The sequence below is a fragment of the Urtica dioica genome, chromosome 1 (genome assembly GCF_054948205.1).
Source record: "Urtica dioica subsp. dioica isolate 48M chromosome 1, U.dioica_male_clone48M_v1_H2, whole genome shotgun sequence".
Classification (NCBI taxonomy): Eukaryota; Viridiplantae; Streptophyta; class Magnoliopsida; order Rosales; family Urticaceae; genus Urtica; species Urtica dioica.
The window spans coordinates 2210543-2238251 of NC_142756.1; the positions used below are offsets into that span (position 1 = coordinate 2210543).

The 27709-nt window shown below is 37.2% G+C and overlaps 1 long non-coding RNA gene across 1 annotated transcript; it reads left to right on the plus strand.

Annotated features, from left to right (window-relative positions):
* The first annotated feature begins 2329 nt into the window (after nt 1-2329).
* LOC149406252 (uncharacterized) lies at nt 2330-27660 on the plus strand. The gene is made up of 69 exons (XR_016300695.1): nt 2330-2482; nt 2568-2684; nt 2810-2887; nt 2984-3073; nt 3317-3388; nt 3472-3538; nt 3683-3766; nt 3931-4025; nt 4178-4290; nt 4357-4541; nt 4643-4861; nt 4964-5083; nt 5384-5500; nt 5683-5737; nt 5806-6300; nt 6403-6525; nt 6820-6937; nt 7227-7344; nt 7491-7940; nt 8033-8126; nt 8236-8312; nt 8432-8544; nt 8629-8710; nt 8784-8940; nt 9235-9352; nt 9455-9859; nt 9952-10044; nt 10169-10247; nt 10364-10510; nt 10641-10800; nt 10872-10967; nt 11044-11287; nt 11388-11531; nt 11615-11795; nt 11969-12123; nt 12437-12603; nt 12686-12865; nt 13006-13189; nt 13400-13513; nt 13618-13871; nt 13947-14064; nt 14318-14415; nt 14493-14718; nt 14920-15037; nt 15142-15836; nt 15934-16012; nt 16131-16277; nt 16422-18210; nt 18326-18395; nt 18514-19568; nt 19656-20909; nt 21018-21087; nt 21207-21847; nt 21949-22018; nt 22138-23134; nt 23240-23864; nt 23937-24141; nt 24243-24402; nt 24502-24895; nt 24992-25206; nt 25316-25397; nt 25496-25846; nt 26020-26218; nt 26457-26537; nt 26635-26702; nt 26892-26977; nt 27133-27274; nt 27376-27457; nt 27568-27660. It is a non-coding gene; the product is annotated as an uncharacterized LOC149406252 (long non-coding RNA).
* The last annotated feature ends 49 nt before the right edge of the window (nt 27661-27709 follow it).

Below are 27709 nucleotides of genomic sequence, written 5' to 3' on the forward strand. Positions count from 1 at the left end.
AAACAAGAAACTCTACATTTTGGTCCAAATCATTACAAACACTACTACATCCGGCCATTTCCCGAGTTTAAATAGCGAAAATGTTATGATACATCATGACCCATGATGGTGGGCTTTCTTGTCCGAGGAATGGTGGGCTTTTCTTTATTTTGTTTAGGTGATTCTGAGATTATCCTAAAACTATGATCATGTAGAAAATTTTGACCAAAATTCAATAAATGTTTTTTATTCCATAGCTATGACTAAGTTTGTATTCCATTCCATATTTATACCATTCTATTCTTACTCTCCTTTAATTAACTGTTGAATACGAAATTGGTAATCGTGGATCGTCCTATGTGAAAGTCATATTGTACGTAGTGAATGATTTGGCAATGTCTTGTCATTAGTGAGCGCTGAAAAATAAATCGGGAGAATAACTACGCACTTTTTCATCCAAATTTAAGGTATAATTAAGACCCATTATATGGATAATTATAAGCATAAGCATAAGATAATAAACTAAAATAAATAAACAAACTTTAATCTTAACTATGAAGAAAATTATTAAAAATATTACATTTGTTTATCATGGATTGATGGTTTGGAGAATCCAAATGGGAGGTTGCTTATTCAAGATGTACATATATTGCGAGTTTGAAGATGATAAACTCCCATGCCAATGCCTCTATACTTGCATCAATGGAAGCCTGATTGCGAGGACAATTGATCACACACAGAGACAAGCTAATTGTACTTAAGAAAAACGAACGAAATGTCGTCTAGATCTTCAACCTCGACCCACTAGCCTGATTCGAGTCCGAGTGTAAACGACGATTGCAAGTGTGCGCACATCATCGTTCCCTCGAACCACTTGGAACAACTCTCCTAGCTCCGAAATCATGAGATATATCTCAAAGTGCCGAATGTGGAAAATGCCATAATGGAGTCGTAGACTCTACCAGTTTGAGGGCGGTCGGATCACGCAAGCTCAGATCTAGGACCGTTTATGCAATGAATAACCATGTAGAATTTGCTGTTGTGATATTGCCCTGTATGCCGAATCGGTCGTTGGCAGTGTCCATGTGGCGTCTTTCCATGGCCTCATGATGGCCAAGTCAGCCATCTTATTGTGGTGTCATTTCATGAGAAGGCTGATTAAAACCCAAGATAATTTAGCTTTTGTTCGTATTTTATAGTGATATCATAACTTAATTAGTCTTTTTAAATAAAATTATTATCTAAGTTGAGAAATATTAAAAAAAAAAGTTTTTATATGATAGATTTAATTAAAAAAAGTTATTATTTTAAATGACAAAAAAACTAGAAAATCAGGACTCCCCGTAACATGGGTTCTATAATCTGTTTAACTTGGTATCGTGTGGCTTGAATTGATTTACTTTTTCATTGAGCTTACTAATCTTAAATGGACCTTTGCACGATTTGAGCTCAAACTATATTTTGGCTCACACATAAAATAATCATCATAGAATGAGAGAACATTAGTGTCATAGAAAGCCCAAAATTTAACAGATGTATCAGAATTGGGATCGTACGCTTTTTTTAATTCACTTTTAATTTATGTTATCTTTCGATTCAATTTTATTTATTTGGACCGTTTTGGAATTGAGATACCGATGTCCATCTAATTTGTCAAAGAGATTTATTTGCTTCAATTGTGGATGTTTTGCTCTTTGTGTGAGACTCGTTTGACACTCCTATATGAATTATGAAAATATAATTGATTAAAAAATTATTCGAAACCACGGAACTTATGGTAATTTTTTTATTTATTAAAAACACCAAAAGATAAAAAAATAACTAATTAGGCCATTTAAAATTTTTTTTTATCAATAAAATGTGGATTTGCACGAGGATGATCCTTCGATCATAGAAATCAAACATAAAAAACCCAAAATCCCATTTAAAAAAAAATTCCAAAAAAAATATTGAATCCGTACGTATAATAAAATAAAGGGTACAAATTTATATTTAGCAACTGAGTCCATGCCTACAAAAGTTGGGGGTCTATAATTAATTCTAGGTATGACTTTAAGACCAAGCAGTTCTAAATTGATTTTAAGTAAATAAGGAAAGTTATAATTAATGCTAGGTGTGACTTGAAGACAAAGCAGCTCTGAACTGAACGTAAAAAAGGAAAGTAATAATTAATGCTAGGTGTGACTTGAAGACCAAGCAACTGTACACTGAACTAAAATAAAAAAGGAAACTAATTACATCTTAAGACAGCTGGTATAATACCGCGTGTACAAGATTTGGGCCCACTCGGCCCAGGAAAAAATAGTCACCGCGATTTTGTGTTTATAGCGCCAAAAATAAAACTAAAAATAAGACAAAGAGAGAGTCGGAGAGTGAGAGTAAGTTTTTAGAGAGAGAGAGTGTCAAGAAATGCGAAACCCTAGAAGGAAATCTTTCACCGAGAAAGCGCGGCGATCGAGAATTGTAACATTCTCGTTCTCTCTGTTGTTGTCTTCCTTCGTCGGTAGGTACCTTCTGCGATCACCTTATCGTTTCCCGACGATCGTTTCCGTTGATTTGAGATTCTATCGTTGGTCCTAATTTCAGAGAGAGAGAGAGAGAGAGTGTCAAGAAATGCGAAACTCTAGAAGGAAACCCTTCACCGAGAAAGTGCGGCGATCGAGAATTGTAACATTCTCGCTCTCTGTTGTTGTCTTCCTTCGTCGGTATGTACCTTCTCCGACCACCTTATCATTTCCAGACGATCGTTTCCGCTGATTTGAGATTCTATCGTTTGTCCTAATTTTAACCCTAACCCTAACACGAAACCTTCGAATGTCGATGATGCTAGCATGAGTCGGGTTTTCCATCTTTGTTCTGCGGAGTGGATCGTTAGCACTGGAATCTGGTTGCGGTCGAGAGGGTAAAGGTAAAATCTCTTGGAATATCGTTCGATATATAAAAGACCGATTTGCGATGAATCAATAGCAAAAGTCCTTTTCTGATCAAGGCTTACTTTGTATAGGAATTTTGTTTAAGTCCCTTACAAATTTATGATCAAATCGATTCCCTTGCCTCTCTGCTCTTCTCTGTGTCTATCCTTCTCTCCCAAAAGGTAACAATCCGTCTCCATGAATTTTTTTCATCATTTTTTTTGTTGATAATTTTTGTATTTTCTTGTTGTTATTAATAGAAGACTTTTGTTCATCCTTAATCAAATATCTTGCTCACTTGGAAAATGATTCTTATTTCAAATATTTCTTTTTCTGAGTTCAAGAGTTTGGATCTCTTGTTTTTCGAGATGGGTATCTCAGTTCTTTGTTCTACGTTTAACTCCCCTAGGCTTTTCTTCTCGCAGGTGTTCTGCGTCGTCCAGGCCCGGTCTGGTCATCTCCGAAGCGAAAATAGGAGGAGGATAACAGAGAAATCGGTAATCTTATTTTCCACTTTTTATTTCAATTCCTATTTTTAGTTTCTAGGGTGATTAGAATTTTTACTCGAATCAAATTGCAGAGAAGAGTAGAGGTTCCACGGTGGCACTGAATGCAGAGAGTCGTTGGTCCTAATGTCAGTTGCTCGAGTAAGTTATGAATTTTCTAAGACCAGCCCTTAAGAAGGTAAGAGTTTGATTAGACCATGTCATGTGTGTCTAGTATGGTTTTAAATAATCTGTTATCTGCGACAGTTCTCGTACTTGATTGTCTGTAATATCTTGTCTATGCAGGACATGGGCTGTGACAGGGATGATTTTTGATGAGGTATATCGAGCGGAGTTTGTGTAATGAATATGTTTTCTTCCAATGGAAAGGTATAGCACATTCTTGATTAATAGCGCATGTTATATTAAACGTTCCAAGTTAATAGGATTTTGTAGAAAGAACTTCATATTAAATTCTATCTTGAAATATTTTTCAAAGTATCTATGCTAATTGAAATAATGGATTTTCTGGTAACACTTGCACTTTTGTTTAGGTTTTATTTTGGGGTAGAGGGTTCGGTGCACATGCCATTTTCCGGTATGTGAAGCTCTAGTGTGGCGATGAGTTAACCCACAACCACTGAAACAGGTACATTACTTGCTCTTTCCCGAACGCCTCTTCATTATGGTTTGTGCATAGTCTTAGGATTCTCACCTGTGACTTCCTTCAATTTTCTGATTGGCTTACTTATTATAGGAGCTTGTTGTTAGCATCTTACCTTGGTAGTTACTAAAATACAGGCTTTGAAGAAGGTTTCCACGGTTGTCAGAACAAACATTCTTCTTGGTGCAATTGCAGAGTATCTGAAAGGAAAACCAGCTACTGGATTTGGCGGAATATCTGATATCTGAAGGTTCGTTCCTTTCTAGTGTCATTATTATAATGATTTGATGCCATGCTAAATTTTTGTTGTTACCAGATGTTAAACTCAGCGTTTGCATCACAAGCAAAACCTTCAGTTTCTCCAGTTCTAAAAAGTTGAAGCAACAATTGATTACCAACTGAAAACGTTGTCCACTGCGATTAGTTATGGAAGTTCTACACTTTTACGAAGGACCTTCTCAAAGAAGCCATCCTTTCTGCTTTAAGTGTCCGTCTTGGAAGGTTTTGGGTTATATATTTGTTATTTTTTCATACCTCTGAGTACATGTAAACTCTTTTTGTCCAATGACTCTAAGTCTTATTGGTTGTTTGGCAATTCATAGGTTAATGGAGTTGGAGATCATCTTCTGAAAAAAAGTATTGCTAAAAAAGGAAGAAAAAAAAAAGGGGAAAAAAAGGGAAAAAGTAAAAATAAATAAAAATGTATAAAAAAAGGAAAAAAAAAAGAGAAAAGAAAACAAAAAAAGGAAGAAAAAAAGAACAAAACGCTTGTTGCGCCACTCCACTACGCAATTCGAGAGTACGGACACTCCTATGCCAAGGTACGTTGTTTTTATCTCTTTCCTTTTAATGATGCCATATCAATTTTTTTTTTCTTGTGTTGATAATTCAATTAATGGGCTTCTGGAATTTTATCTTCATAGAGTTTACGGATTCGGGAGTCGGATTGTTGTGTGAAGTGTAGAGAAGGCTGTGTTGTAGAGAAGGCTGTCGAGTCCACATTCCGTCCACTGCCTCGCCGTCGTCTATTTTAGAAAGCTGAGGTTTGTCCTTGCATGTTTTCGAAAATTAAATTTAGGTTTTGAATCTAGTTATGAACTTCAATTATTTTGCAGATGTGGGCAGATTTTTTTTTTTTTTTTTTTTTTTTTTTGTAATTATTATTTTTATTTTGATGATCATTGTTAAAGAAAAAGAAGCAAAAGGCTCAGAGAAAGAGCACTTGAAAATGACTCTCTTGCGTATAGATTCTTCGTTTCAAGGTGTTTTGTCTTGCTTGCCCGATTTCATTAAACCATCCAGAGATGCCTCACATCAACCCACTCTCTCTCTCTCTCTCTCAGGAAGTTTGAAATACGAGGAATGGGAAAATCACAGGCAGGCTTAGAAGACGGAATCGGGCACTAACGGTCCTCTTCAGAAGATCTCTTCCTATACATAAAAGAAAATCCCACGCCAAGGTTTATTGTTATTCCAGACCCTTGTTTAATCAGGTTACAGTTTAGATATTATTTCCGTCCATAGTATATTATATCCGCAATAGTATTTTACAGTATTTTACTTCTTCCATTATTTAAAATACATGCTTTGAAGAAGGTTTCCACGATTCTCAAAACAAACATTCTTCCTGGTGCAATTGCAGAGTATCTGAAAGGATAACCACCTACTGGATTTGGCGGAATATCTGATATCCGAAGGTTCGTTCTTTTCTAGTGTCATTATTATAATGATTTGATGCCATGCTAAATTTCTGCTGTTACCAAAGGTTAAACTCAGCGTTTATATCACATGCGAAACCTTCAGTTTCTCCAGTTCAAAAAAGTTGAAGCAGCAATTGATTACCAACTGAAAACGTTATCAACTGCGATTAGTTATGGCAGTCCTACACTTTTACGAAGGACCATCTCAAAGAAGCCATCCTTTCTGCTTTAAGTGTCTGTCTTGGAAGGTTTTTTGGGTTATATATTTATTATTGTTTCATACCTCTGAGTACATGTAAACTCTTTTTGTTCAATGGCTTTAAGTCTTATTGGTTGTTTGGCAATTCATAGGTTAATGGAGTTGGAGAACATCTTCTGAAAAAAAAAAATTAAGTATTGCAAAAAAGGAAAAAAAAACCAGAAGGAAAAAAAAGAAAAAAGAAAAAAGGAGAAAGGAAAAAAAAAGAGAAAATAAAACAAAAAAAGGAAAAAAAAAAGAACAAAATGCTTGTGCGCCACTCCCCTACGCAATTCAAGAGTACGGACACTTGTACGCCAAGGTAAGTTTTTCTTATCTCTTTCCTTTTAATGATGCCATATCAAATTTTTTTCTTCTGTGTTGATAATTCAATTAATGGGCTTCTGGAATTTTATCTTCGTAGAGTTTACAGATTCGGGAGTGGGATAACTCAGTGAACTACAATGTTCGAGCCTGTGTTGTAGAGAAGGCTGCCAAGTCTACATTCCGCCCACCGCCTCGCCGTCGTCTATTTTAGAAAGCTGAGGTTTGTCCTGGAATGTTTTCGAAAATTAAGTCTAGGTTTTTAATCTTAAGTACGAACTTTAATTATTTTGCAGATGTGGGCAGATATTCAAATTTTATTTGTTTTTTGTTATTATTATTTTTGTTTTGATGATCAATGTTAAATATAAAGAATCAAAAGGCTCAGAGAGAAAGAGCACTTGAAAGTGACTTTCTTGCGTATAAAATTTTCGTTTCAAGGTGTTTTGTCTTGCATGCCCGATTTCATCTAACCATATTACAGAAATGCCTCACATCAACCCTCTCTCTCTCTCAGGAAGTTTGAAATACGATGAGTTGGCAAATCACAGGCAGGCTTAGAAGCTGGAATCATCTGCTATAATAGAGCCTCCAATAAACTTTGTTGTGTCATCGCACTCCAAAGGATAAAGAAGGTAAACCGTGCAGTACTTTTATATGTCGTCTTCATAAAAGTTAGATATGCTTCCATTTATTTAGTAATTTTGGAGATGATGCTAAATTTTATTCTTAATGGTATTATTAAAATATGTTTTGTTCCTGAAATGGTGTTTGAACATAGAGCAGAAATATAGCAGAGAAGCCGGATTCCCATATCCTATTGATACTCATTCTTCGCATCATGGATGCCTTGGGAAACTATGGTATGACGATATATTTTATTATGCCTCACATCAACTTATTATACCTCTTTCTCTCTCTCAGAAAGTTTGGAATACGATGAGTGGGCAAATCCCGGGAAGGCTTGGAAGCTGAAATCATATGCTATGATAGAGCCTCTAATTAACTTTGTTGTGTCATCGCACTCCAAAGGATAAAAAAGGTAAACCGTGCAGTACTTTGATGTGTTCTTCATAAAAGGTAGATATGCTTCCATTTATTTCGTTATTTTGGAGATGATACTAAGGTTTTTTTTTAAAAAGAAACATCGGGACTGGAGATGATACTAATTTATGTTCTTAAATCCAGGCCAAGGTGAGCACTTATTGATAATGTGTACATGTGCCTCCTGATGGTGATGGAAGGATGATGAGTTTGGAGGAAGAAATGGAAAACGAAAAAAAAAATGGGAGAGGAAAAGAAAAAAATAGAAGAACAAAAAAAGAAAAGAAAAAACTTGAGGAAACGAAAAAAAAAGAACAGAGAAGGGAAAAGAAAAGAAAAAAAAAAGAAGAAAAAAAAAACGAGAAAAAAAAATACGAAAGAGGAAAAGATAAAAAATAGAAGGAAAAAAAAAAGAAAAGAAAAAAAGAGCAGAGGAAAAGAAAAGAAAAAAAAAGAAGAAAAAAGAATAGATAAAAAGAGAAACAGTGAAATATGGGAAGTGGGAATGGGGATAGGCGCATTGCCTAAGTTCTAAATGCCATGCTTGAAGACACGTCTCCTAGATTTCATCGTCTAAGTTCAACATCGATACAGGTTAGTTCTCTCTCTCTCTCTCTCTCTCTCTCTCTCCCACACACACCCACACACAATGAATATATATTTACGTAACAATATTTTTTTCATAGATCTTTGAGCGAAGATGACTGATGTCCCAAAGACTGTCATGAAATTGTTTTAATGCTTTAACAACGGTCACCCAGCACTGGCTCGGCATTCAAGGTCCGATTGCAGGCTCTCTCTTTTCTATCTCTCTCTCGATTTGGTTGATATCATTAGATCTTTTTTAATTAAGCAGTTTCTTTCTTTTTGATTGTTCTTAACTGCACAGATATTGTTCTGCTTTTTAATCAAGCAGCACTTTAACCTCTTGGAGTAGCTGATCCTCACCCTTCATCTGATATTATGGTAAGTAATTCCCTTGCAATTTGCTGTTGAAATCTTCTATAGGAAGTTCTAGTTAGCATCTTAAGTGTCTTGAAAACTGACTTGTGATCCTTATCATTTTGACTTGATCTCTGACCCAGATACAAAAGATTGGATGGGATAATATAGTGCTGCTGAGCGAAGATCTCAAGTTCTTTCGAGGCGAATGTCCTTACTCGTAAACGATAGAATCAGTTCCCCTAAAAAACAAGAGGTACAGATTCAGGAGTGGGATTGATGTGTGAACTTTAATGTGTTAATCATGGGAATATAATAACGATTAGTCTGTGAACTACAGTGCTCGAGCTTGTGTTGTAGAGAAGGCTGCCGAGTCCACATTCTGTCCGCTGCCTCTTCGTTTTTGATATGCGAAAAGTGAGGTTTGTCCTGACATCTTTTTCGAAATCAAGACTAGGTTATTTAATCTAGTTTTGAACTTTAATTATTTTAAAGATGTGGGCAGGTATTCAAACTTGATTCAAATCTTCAAGGGGGGACATGAGACTGATGTAGTCTCAAAGAGCAGAACAGAAATTAGAAACGTTTCCATTACTAGAGTTGGGCTTCGTCCAATTTATCCAAAGCCATCTGTTCTCTTCACCTTACCGAGGTTCATGGAATACATATGTTGGCTTCCCTTTTCCCCATTCTATTTGTTTATAACTAATAGCATACATTCATGGTCTTAGCTAATTAGATATTGGTATTATTAGAATATGTTTAACATAGTGCTATTTGTTCCTGAAATGGTGTTTGAAAATTGAGCAGAAACATAATAGAGAAGCCGGACGACAATATCCTATTGATACTCATTGTTTGCATCATGGATGCCTTTGGAAACTATGGTATGGAGATATATATTATTATGCCTCGCATCAACTCATTATACCTCTCTCTCTCTCAGAAAGTTTGGAATACGATGAGTGGGCGAATCCCAGGAAGGCTTGGAAGCTGAAATCATATGCTATAATAGAGCCTCTAGTAAACTTTGTCGTGTCATTGCACTCCAAAGGATAAAGAAGGTAAACCATGCAGTACTTTGATGTCTTCTTCACAAAAGGTAGATATGCTTCCATTTATTTCGTTATTTTGGAGATGATACTAATTTATATTCTTAAATCCAGGCCAAGGTGGGCATTTATTGATAATGTGTACTTGTACCTCTTGATGGTAATGAAAAAAAAATGAAAGAGGGAAAAAAAAGAATAAAAAAAGAAAAAAAAACGGAAAGAAAAAAAGAAAGAGAAGGGAAAAGAAAAAAAAAAGAAGAAAAAAAATGAGAAAAGAAAAAAAAAGAAAACGAAATAGGAAAAGAAAAAAAAATAGAAGGAAAAAAAAAGAAAAAGAAAAAGAAAAAGAAAAAAAGCGGAGGAAAGGAAAAGAAAAAAAAAGGAAAAAGAATCGGAAAAGAGAAAAAGTGAAATATGGAAAGTGTGAATGGGGATTGGTCCGTTGCCATCTCTGTTCTTCATGCCACGCTTGGAGAGACGTCGCCCAGATTTCAACGTCTAAGTTCTGCATCGATACAGGTTAGTTATCTCTCTCTCTCTCTCTCTCTCTCTCTCTCACACACACACACACAGAGTTAATATATATTTACGTAACAATCTTTTTTTAATAGATATCTGAGCGCAGATGACTGACGTCCCAAAGGCTGTAATGAAGTGTTTTTATGCTTTAACAACAGCCACCCAGCACTGCCTCGGCTTTTAAGGTCCGATTGCAAGCTCTCTCTCTACTCTCTCTCTCTCTCTCTCTCTCTCTCTCGATTTGGTTGACATCATTAGGTGTTTTTAATCAAGCGGTTTCTTTCTTTTTGATTGTTCTCAACTGCACAGATATTGTCCTCCTTTGGCGCCACAGGCAGCACTTTAACCTCTTGGAGTAGCTGATCTTCACCATGCATCCGATATTATGGTAAGTAATTCCCTTGCAATTAGCTGTTGAAGTCTTCTATAGAAAGTTTTAGTTAGCATCTTAAGTGTTGAAACTGACTTGTGATCCTTATCATTTTGACTTGATCTCTGACCCAGATACAAAAGATTGGATGGGATAATATAGTGCTGCTGAGCGAAGATCTCAAGTTCTTTCGAGGCGTATGTCCTTATTCGTAATCGATAGAATCAGTTCCCCTGCCCCATTCTCTGGTCTTCTCAGAGTGTATCCTTCTCTCTCAAAAGGTAACGGTCTTAATAATTATAGTGACGAGTTCTCTCACTTGAGTGAATCCCAGGAAAAACAATCAGCTTGATATCCAATGTATGCATCCGTGAAACGAAATATTAAAATTTTATTTGTCTTGGTTATAAGGTTTTCTGCCCGGAAGCACATACATCAAAGGTCCATTCACGACCAAGCGATTGCTCTGATTGTCAACGAAGTTCTAGATGGCTTAAATTGTACCATGTTTGTGTACAAGCAGACAGACCCCTTGTATACCCACACAATGCAGACTGGAATGAGAAACAAGGTAAATAAACAGCCTCCTTTTTTTTTACTGTCATTTGTCTCTCTCTGATTGGTTGTTGTTTTCCTTGGAAGCCACTCAGCCTGCTCGCCCTTATCACAAGCCACGAGGTTATATCAAGTACAAACTTATCTCCACAATCCACCTATGTTTTAGCCAACCAGGTTGAGGTAATTTCCTTCTTTAATATTTCCAATTGTGAAATAGTGCCCCATATACTCTCTCTGACTATATTTTGTGGCTCAGGTACAAGAACAGGAGGAAACTGAAAACAAGAAGAAAAAAAAAATTAAGTAATGCGAAAAAGGACTAAGAAAACTGAAAAAGAGAAGGAAAAAAATGATAAAAAAAAGGAAGAAGAAAAAAAAAGAGTAAAAAAAGGAAAAAAAAAAAGAGAAGAAAACAAATGAAAAAAAGAAGAAAAAAGAACAAAACAATTGTTGCGCCACTCCCCTAATCAATTCGAGAGTATGGACACTCCTACGCCAAGGTACATTGTTCTTATCTCTATCCTTTTAATGATGTCGTATCAATTTTTTTTTCTGTCTTGATAATTCAATTAATGGGCTACTGGAATTTTATCTTTGCAGAGTTTACAGATTTTGGAGTGGGATTGATGTGTGAACTACAATGTGTTCTCTGTGACATGAAATACTATGCTCCATCCTGTAGAGGAGGCTGCTGAGTCCACATTCTGTCCACTGCCTCGTTGTCGTCTATCTTCGAAAACTCAGGTTTGTCCTGGAATGTTTTCGAAAATTAAGTCTAGGTTTTTTAATCTAAATATGAACTTTAATTATTTTTCTGATGTGGGCAGATATTCAAATTTAATTCAAATCCTTGAGGCAGACATGAGACTGGTGTAGTCTCAGATAGAAAAACGGAATGACAAACATTTATATGTTCTGTTTCGCTGAAGAAAATGGGACCAGAGAAGTCAAGGTCTTGCAAAAGGTCGTTAAAAAAAGTAAATCGATTGCCTCTTCACCTTTGGCAAGGTAATCTCCGCGGTCTTTCATTTCAGATTTTCCAAAGCAATGCTATACTTTTGGGATCCTCTTTTACTTTATTATACCCAAACGTATTTTCGTTTTATTTTCTAGGTCAGTTTTACTGCTAGCTTATACATGTGTGAAACAAAATTATAACTTTTATTTGTCTTGTTTATAAGGTTTTCTGCCCGAAAGTACCGCAAATGTCCATCTATGACCAAGCGATTGCTCTGATTCTGAACGAAGTTCTCGATGGCTTCAATTGTATCATCTCTGCGTACTACAGACGGGCAACAGAAAAACGTACACAATAGAGAGCAGAACGAGAAGCAATGTAAATAAACTGCCCCTTTTTTATTTTCCATTCTCTGATTGGTGTAAATAGTTGTGTGCTGAAGCTGGTGTTATCTGAGAAAATAGGAGGAAAAAAATGCAAGTATTGCAAAAAAGGAAAAAAGAAGAACAAAACTGAAAAAAAGAAGAAAAAAGGATAAAGAAAAAGGAAAAAATAAAATAAAAATAGTATAAAAAAGAAAAGATAAAGAGTAAAGAAAACAGAAGAAAAAAGAACAAAATGATGCCATATCAATTTTTTTCTTCTGTGTTGATAATTCAATTAATGGGCTTCTGGAATTTTATCGTCGTAGAGTTTACAGATTTGGGAGTGGAATTGATGTGTGAAGACAATGTGTTCATTATGGGAATATAAAAGGATTAATCAGTGAACAACAATGTTCGAGCCTGTGTTGTAGAGAAGGCTGCCGAGTCCACATTCTGTCCACTGCCTCGTCGCCGTCTATCAGCGAAAACTGAGGTTTGTCCTTGCATATTTTCGAAAATTAAGTCTAGGCTTTTAATCTAGTTCTAAACTTCAGTAATTTTTCTGATGTGGGCAGATATTTAAATTTATTTCAAATCCTCGAGGCGGACATGAGACTGATGTAGTCTCAGAGAGGAAAACCAGAATTAGAAACGTTTCTATATTCTCTTTTCCGAAGAAAACGGGACCAGTGAAGCCAATCCGCCCCTACGTGAAGCTCGAAGCTGTTTCGAAATCATGTACAGTCCGACACAAGGTACATTGTTGCACTGGAACTAACGACTTGATACAGGTTATTATGCACCGGAACTAATGACTTGATAAAGGTTATTATGCACTGGAACTAATACTACTCATTGCTCTTGTCGTATGCTTCTCTTTCTTTCTCTTGGGCAGGAAGTTTGGAATACCATGTATGGCCCAAAGAAGAGAGAGAGAGAGAGAGAGAGAGAGAGAGAGAGAGAGAGAGAGAGAGAGAGAGAGACGCGAGATTGAGTGAGTTCGAGGGTCATGCGTCTCGGATGCAGAAGAGTCACCACCACCATCAACAACCCATTATCTCCTGCCAAAATCCAGGCACGTTTTCCTGAATTTTATTTGTTTTTTGTTATTATTATTTTTGTTTTGATGATCAAAGTTAAAGAAAAAGAAGTAAAAGGCTCAGAGAAAGAGCACTTGAAAGTGACTCTCTTGCGTATAGATTCTTCGTTTCAAGTTGTTTTGCCTTGCTTGCCTGATATCATCTAACCATCAAGAAATGCCTCACATCAACCCTCTCTCTCTCAGGAAGTTTGAAATACGTTGAATGGGCAAATCACAGGCTGGCTTAGATGCTGGAATCATCTGCTATAATAGAGCCTCCAATAAACTTTGTTTTGTCATCGCACTCCAAAGGATAAAGAAGGTAAACCGTGCAGTACTTTTATATGTCGTCTTCATAAAAGTTAGATATGCTTCAATTTATGTAGTTATTTTGGAGATGATGCTAAATTTTGTTCTTTAATCCAGGCCAAGGTGGGCATTTATTGATAACGTGTACATGTGGCTACTGATGGTGATGGAAGGATGATGAGTTTGGAGGAAGAAATGGAAAACTAAAAAAAAAAAGGAAGAGGAAATGAAAAAAAATAGAAGGAAAAAAAAAAAAAGAAATGAAAAAAACCGAAGGAAAGGAAAAAAAGAAAAAGAAAAAAAGTGAAGGGAAAAGAAAAGAAAAATTCTAGGGTACTGTTGAGAAGTTTCTTGTAGCCAACCAAGTTGAGGTAAGTTCCTTCTTTTTTAGTTCTTATTGTGAAATAGTGTGCCCATATACACATGGCTGATTTATCGTGGCTTAGGTTTTAAGAACGCATAGCTGCTGTTCTCGCGGAGTATTTAAGGACATGATGAAAAAAAACAGAACTCTTGTTGCGCCAGTACCGTATCAATTCGAGAGTATGGACACCCCACGGCAAGGTATTGTCCGTATCTCTATCCTTTTAATGATGTCATATCAAGTTTTTTTTTTGTTTTTTTTGTTTTTTCTTTTCTTTTCTGTCTTGATAATTCAATTAATGGTTGTTCTTCTGTGGGCTGACCTCGGTGACTCCACAGATCTTTCTTTTGTATTTTGGCTTTTGCCTTCATCAATATAAGTTGTTCGCGTTTCAAAAAAAAAATCAATTAATGGGCTTCTTGAATTTTATGTTTGTAAATTTTACAGATTCAGGACTAGTCAGTGAACTGCAGTGCTCGAGTTTGTGCTGCAGAGAAGGCTGCCGAGTCCACATTTCGCCCGCTGCCTCTTTCGTTTTTGATATGTGAAAAGTGAGGTTTGTCCTGACATCTTTTCGAAATCAAGTCTAGGTTTTTTAATCTAGTTTTGAACTTTAATTATTTTGCAGACGTGGGCAGATATTCAAACTTGATTCAAATATTCGAGGGGGACATGAGACTGATGTAGTCTCAAAGAGCAGAACAGGAATTAGAAATGTTTCCATTACTAGAGCTTGGTTGCAAGATATGTTCTCTTTCGCTGAAGAAAACAGGATCAGTGAAGAGTTGGGCTTCGTCCAATTTTACCAAAACCATTTATTCTCTTCACCATATTGAGGTTCATGGCATACATAGGTAAGCTTCCCTTTTCCCCCTTCAATTTGTTTATAACTAATAGCATACAATCATGGTCTTAGCTAATTAGATAATGGTATTATTAGAATATGTTTAACATAGTGCTATTTGTTCCTGAAATGGTGTTTGAAAATTGAGCAGAAACATAACAGTTATGCCTCACATCAACTCATTATACCTCTCTCTCTCTCTCTCTCTCAGAAAGTTTGGAATACGATGAGTGGGCAAATCCCAGGAAGGATTGGAAGCTGAAATCATATGCTATGATAGAGCCTCTAATAAACTTTGTTGTGTCATCGCACTCCAAAGGATAAAAAAGGTAAACCGTGCAGTAAAATTATATGTCTTCTTCGTGAAAGATAGACATGCTTCCATTTATTTAGTTATTTTGGAGATGATACTGAATTATGTTCTTAAATCCAGGCCAAGGTGGGCACTTATTGATAACGTGTACTTGTTTCTCCTGATGGTGATGGAAGAATGAGGAGTTTGGAGGAAGAAATGGAAAAAAAAAAAAAAATGAATGAGGAAAAAAAAGAAGGAAAAAAATGGAAATGGAAAATGAAAAATTGAGGAAAAAAATGGAAATGGAAAATGAAAAATTGAGGAAAAAAAAGAAAAAAAAAAGAAAAATAAAGAGAGAAAAAAAGAGAAGGAAAAAGAAATGAAAAAGAAAGAAAAAGAAAGAAAAAAGTGAAATGTGGAAAGTGGGAATGGGGAATGCTCGATTGCCATTTATGTTTTACACGCCTCTGGTTACAGGTTAGTTCTCTCTCTCTCTCTCTCTCTCTTGCAGATCACGCGGATGGACCCGAGGAGGAAGCACGGCCACCGGATCACGCGGATGTTCCAGCAGTCTGGCGGCAGCTTGAGAAGCTCTTGCTCCGCGTCGCTGATAAGATCTCGTTCCATATCAGCGCGAACCAAAGGGTATTAATCAAAGTTTGAAACTTTTTTTTGTGTTTGATAACTTTGGTTTTCGGGTTAGACCCGACAAAAATATACGAGACTACCCTAGTGGCCCCAGTTGTTGCGTCCAAGTGGAATCGAACCAAGGACGGACAAGATCCAAGAATTACCTTTTTTTTTGTCGGACTCAACGCCATGCTTCGATACAGGTTAGTTCTCTCTCTCTCTCTCTCTCTCTCACACACACACACACGTTGAATATATATTTACGTAACACTATCTTTTTTATTGTTCTCAACTGCACAGATATAGTTCTTCTTTAGCGCCATGAGAAGCACTTAAACCTCTTGGAGTAGCTGATCCTCACCATCCATCTGATATTATGGTAAGTAATTCCCTTGCAATTTGCTGATGAAGTCTTCTATAGGAAGTTTTAGTTAGCACCTTAAGTGTGTTGAAACTGACTTGTGATCCTTATCATTTTGACTTGATCTCTGATTCAGATACAAGAGATTGGATTGGATAATGTATTGCTGCTGAGAGAAGATTTAGAGTTCTTTCGAGGCGAATGTCCTTAGTCGTAAACAATAGAATCGGTTCCCCTGCCCCGATCTCTGGTCTTCTCAGTCTATCCTTCTCTCTCTAAAAAGGTAACGGTCTAATAATTATAGTGACGAGTTCTCTCACTTGAGTGGATCACAGGAAAAAAAAAATCGGCTTGATATCCAATGTTCATGTTGGATAAATGCATCTGTGAAATGAAATACCAAAATTTTATTTGTCTTGGTTATAAGGTTTTCTGCCCGGAAGCACATACATCAAAGGTCCATTCACGACCAAGCGATTGCTCTGATTGTCAACGAAGTTCTAGATGGCTTCAATTGTACCATGTTTGTGTACAAGCAGACAGACCCCTTGAATACCCACACAATGTTGACTGGAATGAGAAAAAAGCTAAATAAACAGTATCCTTTTTTTTTTTTTTTTACTGTTATTTGTCTCTCTGATGGGTAGTTGTTTTCATTGGAAGCCACTCAGCCTGCTCGCCCGTATCACAACAAAGTTTGTTGAGGTAAGTTCCTTCTTTTGTAGTTCTCCACAACCGACCTATGTTAGCCAACCAAGTTGAGGTAAGTTCCTTCTTTAGTATTTCCAATTGTTAAATAGTGTGCCCATATACACTACCTGACTCTATTTTGTTGCTTGGGTACAAGAACAGGAGGAAACTGAAATCAAGATGAAAAAATGTAAGTATTGCAGAAAAAGGAAAAATAAAACTAAAAAAAGAGAAGATAAAAGAACAGAAAAAAGCATATATAAAAATAGAATACGAAAAAGAAATAAAAAAAAGATTATAAAAAAGGAAAAAAAAAGGAGAAGAAAACAAAATAAAAAAGAAGAAAAAAGCTTGCTCCACTCCCCTAATCAATACGGAGTATGAACACTCCTACGCCAAGGTTCACTGTTCTTATCTCGATCCTTTTATTAATTTTTTTTCGGTGTTGATATTTCTATTGATACTCATTGTTCGCATCAATGATGCCTTGGGAAACTATGGTATGGCGATATATTTTATTATGCCTCACATCAACTCGTTATAACTCTCTCTCTCTCTCTCTCAGAAAGTTTGGAATACGTGAGTGGGCAAATCCCAGGAAGAATTGGAAGTTGAAATCATATGCTATAATAGAGCCTCTAATAAACTTTGTTGTGTCATCGCACTCCAAAGGATAAAGAAGGTACACTATGCACAAAGAAGGTAAACCATGCAGTACTTGGATGTCATGTTCACAAAAGGTAGATATGCTTCTATTTATTTTGTTATTTTGGAGATGATACTAATTTATGTTCTTAAATCCAGGCCAAGGTGGGCACTTATTGATGAAGTGTAAATGTGCCTCCTGATGGTGATGGAAGGATGAGGAGTTTGGAGGAAGAAATGGAAAAAAAAGAAACAAACAAAAAAAAGAGAATGAAAGAACAAAAAAAAAAAAAGAGGGAAAAAAAAGAAGAAAAAATGAAAATGGAAAATAAAAAAATAGAAGTAAAAAAAAGAAAAAAGAAATGAAGAATAAAAGAGAATAAAAAAGGAGAACGAAAAAGAAAGATAAAAGTGAAATGTGGAAAGTGGGAATGGGAAAGCTCCATGCTTGGGGTTCAGTGTCTCTGGTTACAGGTTAGTTCTCTCTCTCTCTCTCTCTCTGTTGCAGATCTTGAACCAGATAGACCAGTCTGGCTCGTGTCCTGGCCACCATATCAGCGCGAACCTGGTCGCCTCCGCCTGGCTCGACTCGATCTTCTTGTACGCCTGCCCAAGCCCGTACTTCAGCTTCAGCCTGTGCCCAAAATTCATTTCGTTTACATCTCTTTTTCTACGAAATTCAGCTAAATGCCTACTACTTCAGCTCTACTAAAGTTCCACTAAGGGTATTAATCAAAGTTTGAAACTTTTTTTTTGTGTTTGATAACTGTGGTTTTCGGGTTAGACCCGACAAAAATCTACGAGACTACCCTAGTGGCCCCAGTTGTTGCGTCCAAGTGGAATCGAACCAGGGACAGACTCAACGCCATGCTTAGATACAGGTTAGTTCTCTCTCTCTCTCTCTCTCTCTCTCTCTCTCTCACACACACACACACACACATAACAAGATGAATATATATTTACGTAACACTATCTTTTTTATTCTCAACTGCACAGATATTATTCTCATTTAGAAGCACTTTAACCTCTTGGAGTAGCTGATCTTCACCATCCATCTGATATCATGGTAAGTAATTCACTTGCAATTTGCTGTTGAAGTTTTTATAGGATGTTTTAGTTAGCATCTTAAGTGTCTTGTAAACTGACTTGTGATCCTTATCATTTTGACTTGATTTCTGACCCAGATACAAGAGATTTGATGGGATAATGTAGCGCTGCTGAGAGAAGATTTAGAGTTCTTTCGAGGCGAATGTCCTTAGTCGTAAACGATAGAATCGGTTCCCCTGCCCCGATCTCTGGTCTTCTCAAAGTCTATCCTTCTCTCTCAAAAGGTAACGGTCTAATAATTATAGTGACGAGTTCTCTCACTTGAGTGAATCACAGGAAAAAAAAATCCCAGGAAGGCTTTGAAGCTAAAATCATATGATATAATAGAGCATCTAATAAAAGTAGCTGTGTCATCGCACACCAAAGGAAAAAGAAGGTAAACCATGAAGTACTTCTATGTCTTCTTCACAAAAGGTAGACTATCTTCCATTTATTTAGTTATTTTGGATATGATGCTAATTTATGTTCTTAAATCCAGGCCAAGGTGGCACTTATTGATAAAGTGTACATGTGCCCTCCTGATGGTGATGGAAGGATGAGGAGTTTGGAGGAAGAAATGGGAAAAAAAAAAAACAAGAAAAAATGAAGGAGGAAAAAAAAAGATTAAAAAAAGAAAAGAAAAAAAATAGAAGGAAAAAAAAGAAGAAAAAAATGAAGGATAAAACAGAAAAAAAAAAAAAAAAAAGAGAAGGAAAAAGTAAAGAAAAAGAAAGAAAAAAGTGAAATGTGAAAAGTGGGATTGGGGAGAGCTCCATTGCCATCTTTGTTTTACACGCCATGCTTGTAGAGACGTCGCCCAGAGTTCAACGTCTCTGGTTACAGGTTAGTTCTCTCTCTCTCTCTCTCTCTCTCTCTCTCTCTCTCTCGCAGATCTTGAACCAGATGGATCAGTCGGGCTCGTGGCCGAGCTCGGCGGCTAGGAGGAGCTCAGGGCGTATGTTTCAGCAGTTTGGTGGCAGCTAAGTTCCAATTTTGAGGAAACGTCAACCCAAGGCTTTTCTACCTTGGCCAGGCTACTTTTGAATTTCTGAAATGGAGGGTGTTACGAGAAACTCATCTACTAGAGGTTTTATCCAATTTTCTTTTTCGATCAAATGATTTAAACTGGCAAACAAGGAACTTTTATATACAGGTGAGTACTCTTTAGTTTTCTGGACCAGAACTCTTTATTCATCATATCTTTATCTTGACTATGCTTGTTTATGGGGCTCTATTATAGGCACACCTTCATTCTTTCGACTACAGAAAAGCGACGAATCTGGAGTACTGTTGAGAAGTTTCTTGTAGCCAACCAAGTTGAGGTAAGTTCCTTTTTTTAAAGTTCCAGTTGTGACAAGGTGGGCACTTATTGATGAAGTGTAAATGTGCCTGCTGATGGTGATGAGTTTGGAGGAAGAAATGGAAAACTAAAAAAATGAAAGAGGAAAAAAAAGAAGGAAAAAAATGGAAATGGAAAATAAAAAATTGAGGAAAAAAAGAAAAGAAAAGAAGAATAAAGAGAGACAAAAAAAGAGAAGGAAAAAGAAAAGAAAAAGAAAGAAAAAAGTGAAATGTGGAAAGTGAGAATGGGGAATATTGCTCGATTGCCATCTATGTTTCACATGCCTCTGGTTACAGGTTAGCTCTCTCTGTCTCTGTCTCTGTCTCTCTCTCTCTTGCAGATCACGCGGATGGACCAGAGGAGGAAACACGGCCACCGGATCACGCGGATGTTCCAGCAGTTTGGCGGCAGCTCGAGAAGCTCTTGCTCCGCGTCGCTGATAAGATCTCGTTCCATATCAGCGCGAACCAAAGGGTATTAATCAAAGTTTGAAACTTTTTTTTTGTGTTTGATAACTGTGGTTTTCGAGTTAGACCCGACAAAAATATTCGAGACTACCCTAGTGGCCCCAGTTGTTGTGTCCAAGTGGAATCGAACCAAGGATGGACAAGATCCAATAATCAAAGCTCCATGCTTGGGGTTCAGTGTCTCTGGTTACAGGTTTGTTCTCTCTCTCTCTCTCTCTCTCTCTCTCTCTCTGTTGCAGATGTTGAACCAGATGGACCAGTCTGGCTCGTGGCCTGGCTCAGGATCAGATGAACCAGATGGAGGAAGCGCGAACCGGGTCACCTCCACCTGGCTCGACTCGTTCTTCTTGTACGCCTGCCCAAGCCCGTACCTCAGCTTTAGCCTGTGCCCAAAATTCATTTCATTTTCATCTCTTTTTCTACAAAATTCAGCTAAATGCCTACTATTTCAGCTCTACTAAAGTTCCACTAAGGGTATTGATCAAAGTTTGAAACTTTTATTTTTTTTTTTTTTTTTGTGTGTGTTTGATAACTGTGGTTTTCGGGTTAGACCCGAAAAAAATCTACGAGACTACCCTAGTGGCCCCAATTGTTGCGTCCATGTGGAATCGAACCAGGGACGGACAAGAACCAAGAATTACCTATTTTATTTTTTTGTCAGACTCAACGACATGCTTAGATACAGGTTAGTTCTCTCTCTCTCTCTCTCTCTCTCTCTATCACACACACACACATAACACGATGAATATATATTTAAGTAACACAATCTTTTTTATTGTTCTCAACTGCACAGATATTATTCTCATTTAGCAGCACTTTAACCTCTTGGAGTAGCTGATCCTCACCATCCATCTGATATCATGGTAAGTAATTCCCTTGCAATTTGCTGTTGAAGTTTTTTATGGGATGGTTTAGTTAGCATCTTAAGTGTCTTGAAAACTGACTTGTGATCCTTATCATTTTGACTTGATTTCTGACCCAGATACAAGAGATTTGATGAGATAATGTAGCGCTGCTGAGAGAAGATTTAGAGTTCTTTCGAGGCGAATGTCCTTAGTCGTAAACGATAGAATCGGTTCCCCTAGTGGCCCCAGTTGTTGTGTCCAAGTGGAATCGAACCAAGGATGGACAAGATCCAATAATCAAAGCTCCATGCTTGGGGTTCAGTGTCTCTGGTTACAGGTTTGTTCTCTCTCTCTCTCTCTCTCTCTCTCTCTCTGTTGCAGATGTTGAACCAGATGGACCAGTCTGGCTCGTGGCCTGGCTCAGGATCAGATGAACCAGATGGAGGAAGCACGGCCCCCAGATCAGCGCGTACCGGGTCACCTCCACCTGGCTCGACTCGATCTTCTTGTCCGCCTGCCCAAGCCAGTACCTTAGCTTCAGCTAAATGCCTACTACTTCAGCTCTACTAAAGTTCCACTAAGGGTATTAATCAAAGTCTGAAACTTTTTTTTTTGTGTTTGCTAACTGTGGTTTTCGAGTTAGACCTGAAAAAAATCTACGAGACTACCCTAGTGGCCCCAATTGTTGCGTTCATGTGGAATCGAACCAGGGACGGACAAGATCCAAGAATTACCTATTTTATTTTTTTGTCAGACTCAACGCCATGCGTAGATACAGGTTAGTTCTCTCTCTCTCTCTCTCTCTCACACACACACACACACACACACTGAATTAATATTTACGTAACACTATCTTTTTTATTGTTCTCAACTGCACAGATATTGTTCTCATTTAGCAGCACTTTAACGTCTTGGAGTAGCTTATCCTCACCATCCATCTGATATTATGGTAAGTAATTCCCTTGCAATTTGCTGTTGAATTTTTTTATAGGATGGTTTAGTTAGCATCTTAAGTGTCTTGAAAACTGACTTGTGATCCTTATCATTTTGACTTGATTTCTGACCCAGATACAAGAGATTGGATGGGATAATGTAGTGCTGCTGAGAGAAGATTTAGAGATCTTTCGAGGCAAATGTCCTCGTAAACGATAGAATCGGTTCCCCTGTCCCGATCTCTGGTCTTCTCAGAGTCTATCCTTCTCTCTCAAAAGGTAACGGTCTAATAATTATAGTGACGAGTTCTCTCACTTGAGTGAATCACAGGAAAAAAATCCCAGGAAGGCTTGGAAGCTGAAATCATATGCTATAATAGAGTATCTAATAAAAGTTGTTGTGTCATCGCACTCGAAAGGATAAAGAAGGTAAACCATGCAGTATTTCGATGTTTTCTTCACAAAAGGTAGACTATCTTCCATTTATTTAGTTATTTTGGATATGATACTAATTTATGTTCTTAAATCCAGGCCAAGTTGGCCCTCCTGATGGTGATGGAAGGATGAGGAGTTTGGAGGAAGAAATGGAAAAAAAAAAGAAAAAGAAACAAACAAAAAAAGAAAAAAAAAATAAAAATGTAAAATAAAAAAATAGAAGGAAAAAAGAAGAAGAAAAAAATGAAGGATAAAAGAGATAAAAAAGAGAAGGAAAAAGAAAAGAAAAAGAAAGAAAAAAGTGAAATGTGAAAAGTGGGATTGGGGAGAGCTCCATTGCCATGGTTGTTTTAGACGCCATGCTTGGAGAGGCGTCGCCCAGAGTTCAACGTCTCTGGTTACAGGTTAGTTCTCTCTCTCTCTCTCTCTCAGATCTTGAACCAGATGGATCAGTCGGGCTCGTGGCCGAGCTCGGCGGCTAGGAGGAGCTCAGGGCGGATGTTTCAGCAGTTTGGTGGCAGCTCGAGAAGTTCCAATTGTGAGGAAACGTCAACCCACGGCTTTTCTACCTTGGCCAGGCTACTTTTGAATTGCTGAAGTGGAGGGTGTTACGGGAAACTCATCTACTAGAGGTTTTATCCCATTTTCTTTTTCGATCAAATGATTCAAACCGGCAAACAAGGAACTTTTATATACAGGTGAGTACTCTTTAGTTTTCTGGACCAGAACCTGAAAGATTTTGTAGCTCTTTATTCGTCATATCTTTTATCTTGACTATGCTTGTTTATGGGGCTCTATTATAGGCACACCTTCATTCTTTCGACTACAGAAAAGCGACGAATCTGTTGTACTGTTGAGAAGTTTCTTTTAGCCAACCAAGTTGAGGTAAGTTCCTTTTTTTTAAAGTTCCAGTTGTGACAAATCTGCTGTTCTCGCCGAGTATTTAAGTATCTGAGAAAATAGGTGAAAAAAATGCAAGTATTGCAAAGGAAAAAGAAAACTGAAAAAGAATGAAGAAAAATGAAAAATTAAAATTAAAATAGTACATGAAAAGGAAAAAATAGAGAGAAGAGAACAACAGAAAAAAAAGTAAAATGAACAAAGCGCTTGTTGCGCCACTACCCTAATCAATTCGAGAGTATGGAAACTCCTACGCCATGGTACGTTTTTCTTATGTCTCATTTTAATGATGTCATATCAATTTTTTTTTTTGGTGTTGATAATTCAATTAATGGACTTCTGGAATTTTATCTTTGTAGATTTTACTGATCTGGGAGTGGTGTTTATGTGTGAACTACAATTTGTTCACTGTGGGAATTGATTAAGGATTAGTCAGTGAACTACAATGCTCGAGCCTGTGTTGTAGATGAGGCTGCCGAGTCCACATCTCGTCCACTGCCTCTTCGTCGTTGATCTACGAAACCTAAGGTTAGTCCAAGTATGTTTTTAAAATGAATTCTAGGTTTTTTAATCTAGTTCTGAACTTTAATTATTTTGCAGATACGGGCAGATATTCAAACTTGATTTAAATCCTCGAGGCGGACATGGGACTGATGTAGTCTATTAAAGAGGAAAATAGGATCAGACACGTGTCCATTATTAGCGCTTAGTTGCAAAATATGTTCTCTTTCGCTGAAGAAAACCGGTGAAGAATTTGGCTACGTTCAATTCCACCAAAGCCATCGATTCTCTTCACCACACTGAGGTTCGTGGCATACATTTGTAAGCCTCCGTTTTCCCCCTTTCAATTTGTTTATAATCATGAATTGATCATTCTGATTTTGGGGACCTGTTTTTTCTTGTTAGATTTGTGTCAAAATGATGTTCTGGATTTGCTTGTGAAGAACCTCGACAAGTTAATCGCATTTTGGGGCCCTGTTTGATATCACCATGCAGTCCAATGCAGTTGAACCCGATCTGCATTCTGAAGTCGATGATGTGGATAACAGTTGTTTGATACTTAATGGTATTGTTTGGTTTTTTTTGTAAACTGATATACTTAGCTTATCCCATTCAGTTACTTGGTGTCTGACTTTTATTTTTATTTTTCATTTTGACCATGCAGCAATGGCATCACATATGGCTCTCTCGCTTGAACCGAAGGACTGAATAAGTTGGAAGAGTAACTAATGATAAGATGTTCTAAGAAGAAAAAAGTTGTGTCTGAGAAACACAAGCGGAAATGTAAAGCATTGCTAATAAAGAAAAGAAAAAAAAAACAAAAAGGAACAAAAATGAAAAAAAAAAAAAAAAGTAAAAAAAGGAAAAAAAAGAGAGAGATTACAAAAAAAAAAAAAAAAAAATAGAGAAAATGGAAAAAAAATTAAAAGAAAAAAAATGAAGGCAAAAGAAAAGAGAAGAAAAAAGTGAAATGAGGAAAGTGGGAATGAATATAGCTCTATTGCCATCTATGTTCTACACCACAGAAAGATCAATGTCCAAGTTCTGCTTCGATGAAGGTTGGTTGTTCCCCTCTCTCTCTCGCTCTCTCTCTCTCGCTCACACACACACGCAATAAATATATATATTTACGTATTAATCTTTTTTTTGGGCAGAATTCTGAGATTAAAATGCCGTTTGTGCACTGAGCAGAAGAGAAAAGTCACGGTCTTACAAAAGGTCATTAAACAAGTAAATCGATCGCCTCTTCACCTTTGGAAAGGGTAATCTCCACCACATATGTTTACTCCGTTTTTCCAAAGAAAGGCTATGCTTTTGGGTTCCCTTTTTACTTCATTATACCCAAACATATCTTCGTTTTATTTTCTAGGTCAGTCTTATTGCTAGCTTTCTTCTTTGAATCTTATAATGGTGACTATATGTTTAATGGTCTAATAATGATAGTGGTGACTATGCTTGTGTATGGGTCTTTATTGCAGGCAAACATTCATTCTTTCGAGTACCGAAAAACGACACATTTGGAGTACTGTCGAGAATCTTCGTGTAGACAATCGAGTTGAGGTAAATTCGTTTTTATATTGATGCAAAAAGTTTCTTTTTTTGTAGTTCCAATTGTGAAATAGTGTACCTCTATACACTGATTATATTTTGTGGTTCAGGTGCAAGAATACGGAACAACTGTTTTAGCAGGCCAATGGAGGGTCCGAGGGTGTGGGATTGTTGTGGGGGGACCAGACCTAGGTGGGGCCTGGCTCGGAAAGTGGGTAGGGTTAGGCTCAGGATAGGGGTAGGGCCAAACCTGGGTAGGTTCAGGCTCAGGAAGGGAATTACCAACTACTAACTATAACATACTAACTCGCTCACTCACTAATTTTACTAACGACTAACAGACTAACTCGTTCGCTCGCTAACTTTTGGGGAACAGTTCCATGTTTTGCGTTGTTTTGCAGGATGATGTAGTCTGCAATAATACTCTGCATGCTTCCAAGTCCGTGCCATTGTCCTGCTAGGTATTACGAATGGCCTGCAATTCGGGTCTTTATATTATTGTGTTGAGTAGATTTATTGGTTTTAAATTCTAAGTTGAGTAGATTTCCAGGCCAAAGATTGCATTTTTTTAAGTTAATGATTGTGCTCTATGCTTATTCCGTGTAACTAACTTGTGTCTTAATTCTACAAACAGGGTGTGCATCGTAAGATGGAGCTTTTTAAGAAATTGGTGAATGTAGATGTCTTTCCCATCTTCTCAGTTGTGGACATGGTGAGTGAAAAGCCGTCTCAATCTACAAAATGTGTAATCTTTTGCCTCTACAGATTGAAAGAGATAGACAGATCTCTGGTTTTAGCCACCGAGAGTCAACCCGAGTCCTATTCTGCCTAAGGTGAGTGATGGTCAATCTTATTCCTAGTGAGAGTCTGAAAATCCTTCTTAATTCTATTCCGAAATGCCTGCTATTCGGATTTGTTTTTTTTTTTTATTATTGTGTTAGAGTAGATTTGTTGGTGTTACATTCTGTATTGAGTAGAATTCCAGGCCAAAGATTGGATTTTTTTTAAGTTAATGATTGTGCTCTCTGCTTATTCCGTGTAACTAACTTGTATCTTAATTCGACAAACAAGGTGTGCATCGTAAGATGGAGCTTTTTAAGAAATTGGCGAATGTAGAGGTCTTTCCCATCTTCTCAGATGTGGACATGGCGAGTAAAAATCCGTCTCAATCTACAAAATGTGTAAATTTTTTATTTTTTATTTTTTCCTTTAAAAAATGATCTTAATGGATCATCTTTGGCCTCTACAGATTGCAAGAGATAGACAGATCTCTGGTTTTAGCCACCGAGAGTCAACCCGAGTCCTATTCTGCCTAAGGTGAGTGATGGCCAATCTTATTCCTAGTGAGATTCTGAAAATCCTTCTTAATTCTATTCCGAATTGCCTGCTGTTGTGCAAACTCATCTGCAGAACCCACCTCTGTTTTAGCCTTGAACACGTAATCTAAATTCTCTCTCTCTCTCTCTCTCTCTCTCTCTCTCTCTCTCTCTCTCTCTCTCTTTCCAGCCGCGCTTATTGAAGTTCACCCACTGAAGATGCCATTTCTGGAGACCCAGCTTCATTTTAAACTTTTGGAGGAGTTATCTGCCCATGTAAGTGTTCATATTTGCGATCCCTTTAGCTTGTGGCTTCCAATAGTAGTGGAAAATTCTGCCTTCATCAATACAAATACAAAGAGGTTATTGATAAAAAAACATATTGCGGAGAATTTGGTTTGGTGTATCTTATCATTTAGATCTTATGACAGGTAAGCTAAGCTATAGAAGTTAGTGTTTTGGTGCTGTGCTAAAATATTCAGCTTTACGCCTTTGTATGCTATGGGAATCTGGAATAAGATACTTTCATTGGCCGGTGATTCCAATTATCGAGTAAGGAACTTTTATGTACATGTGAGTACTCCGTGCTTCTTTGACCAGAGACTGAATTCCCTAGCTCTTTATTCATCATGACTTTATCTTTGACTATGCTTGTTTATGGGGCTTTATTGCAGGCTCACCTTTATTCTTTCGAGTACCGAAAAACGACATATTTGGAGTACTGTCGAGAAGCTTCTTGTAGACAATCGAGTTGAGGTAAATTCGTTTTTATATTGATGCAAAAAAATGGTTTTTTTTTTTTTTTTTTTGTAGTTCCAATTGTGAAATAGTGTGCCTCTATACACTGATTGTATTTTGTGGTTCAGGTGCAAGAATACGCAAGGACTGTTTTAGCAAGCCTATGGAGGGTCCGAGGGTGTGGGATTGTTATGGGGGTTTAGGGTTTATGGGGGACCGGACCTAGTTGGGGCCTGGCTCGGAAAGTGGGTAGGGTGACCAAATATGGGT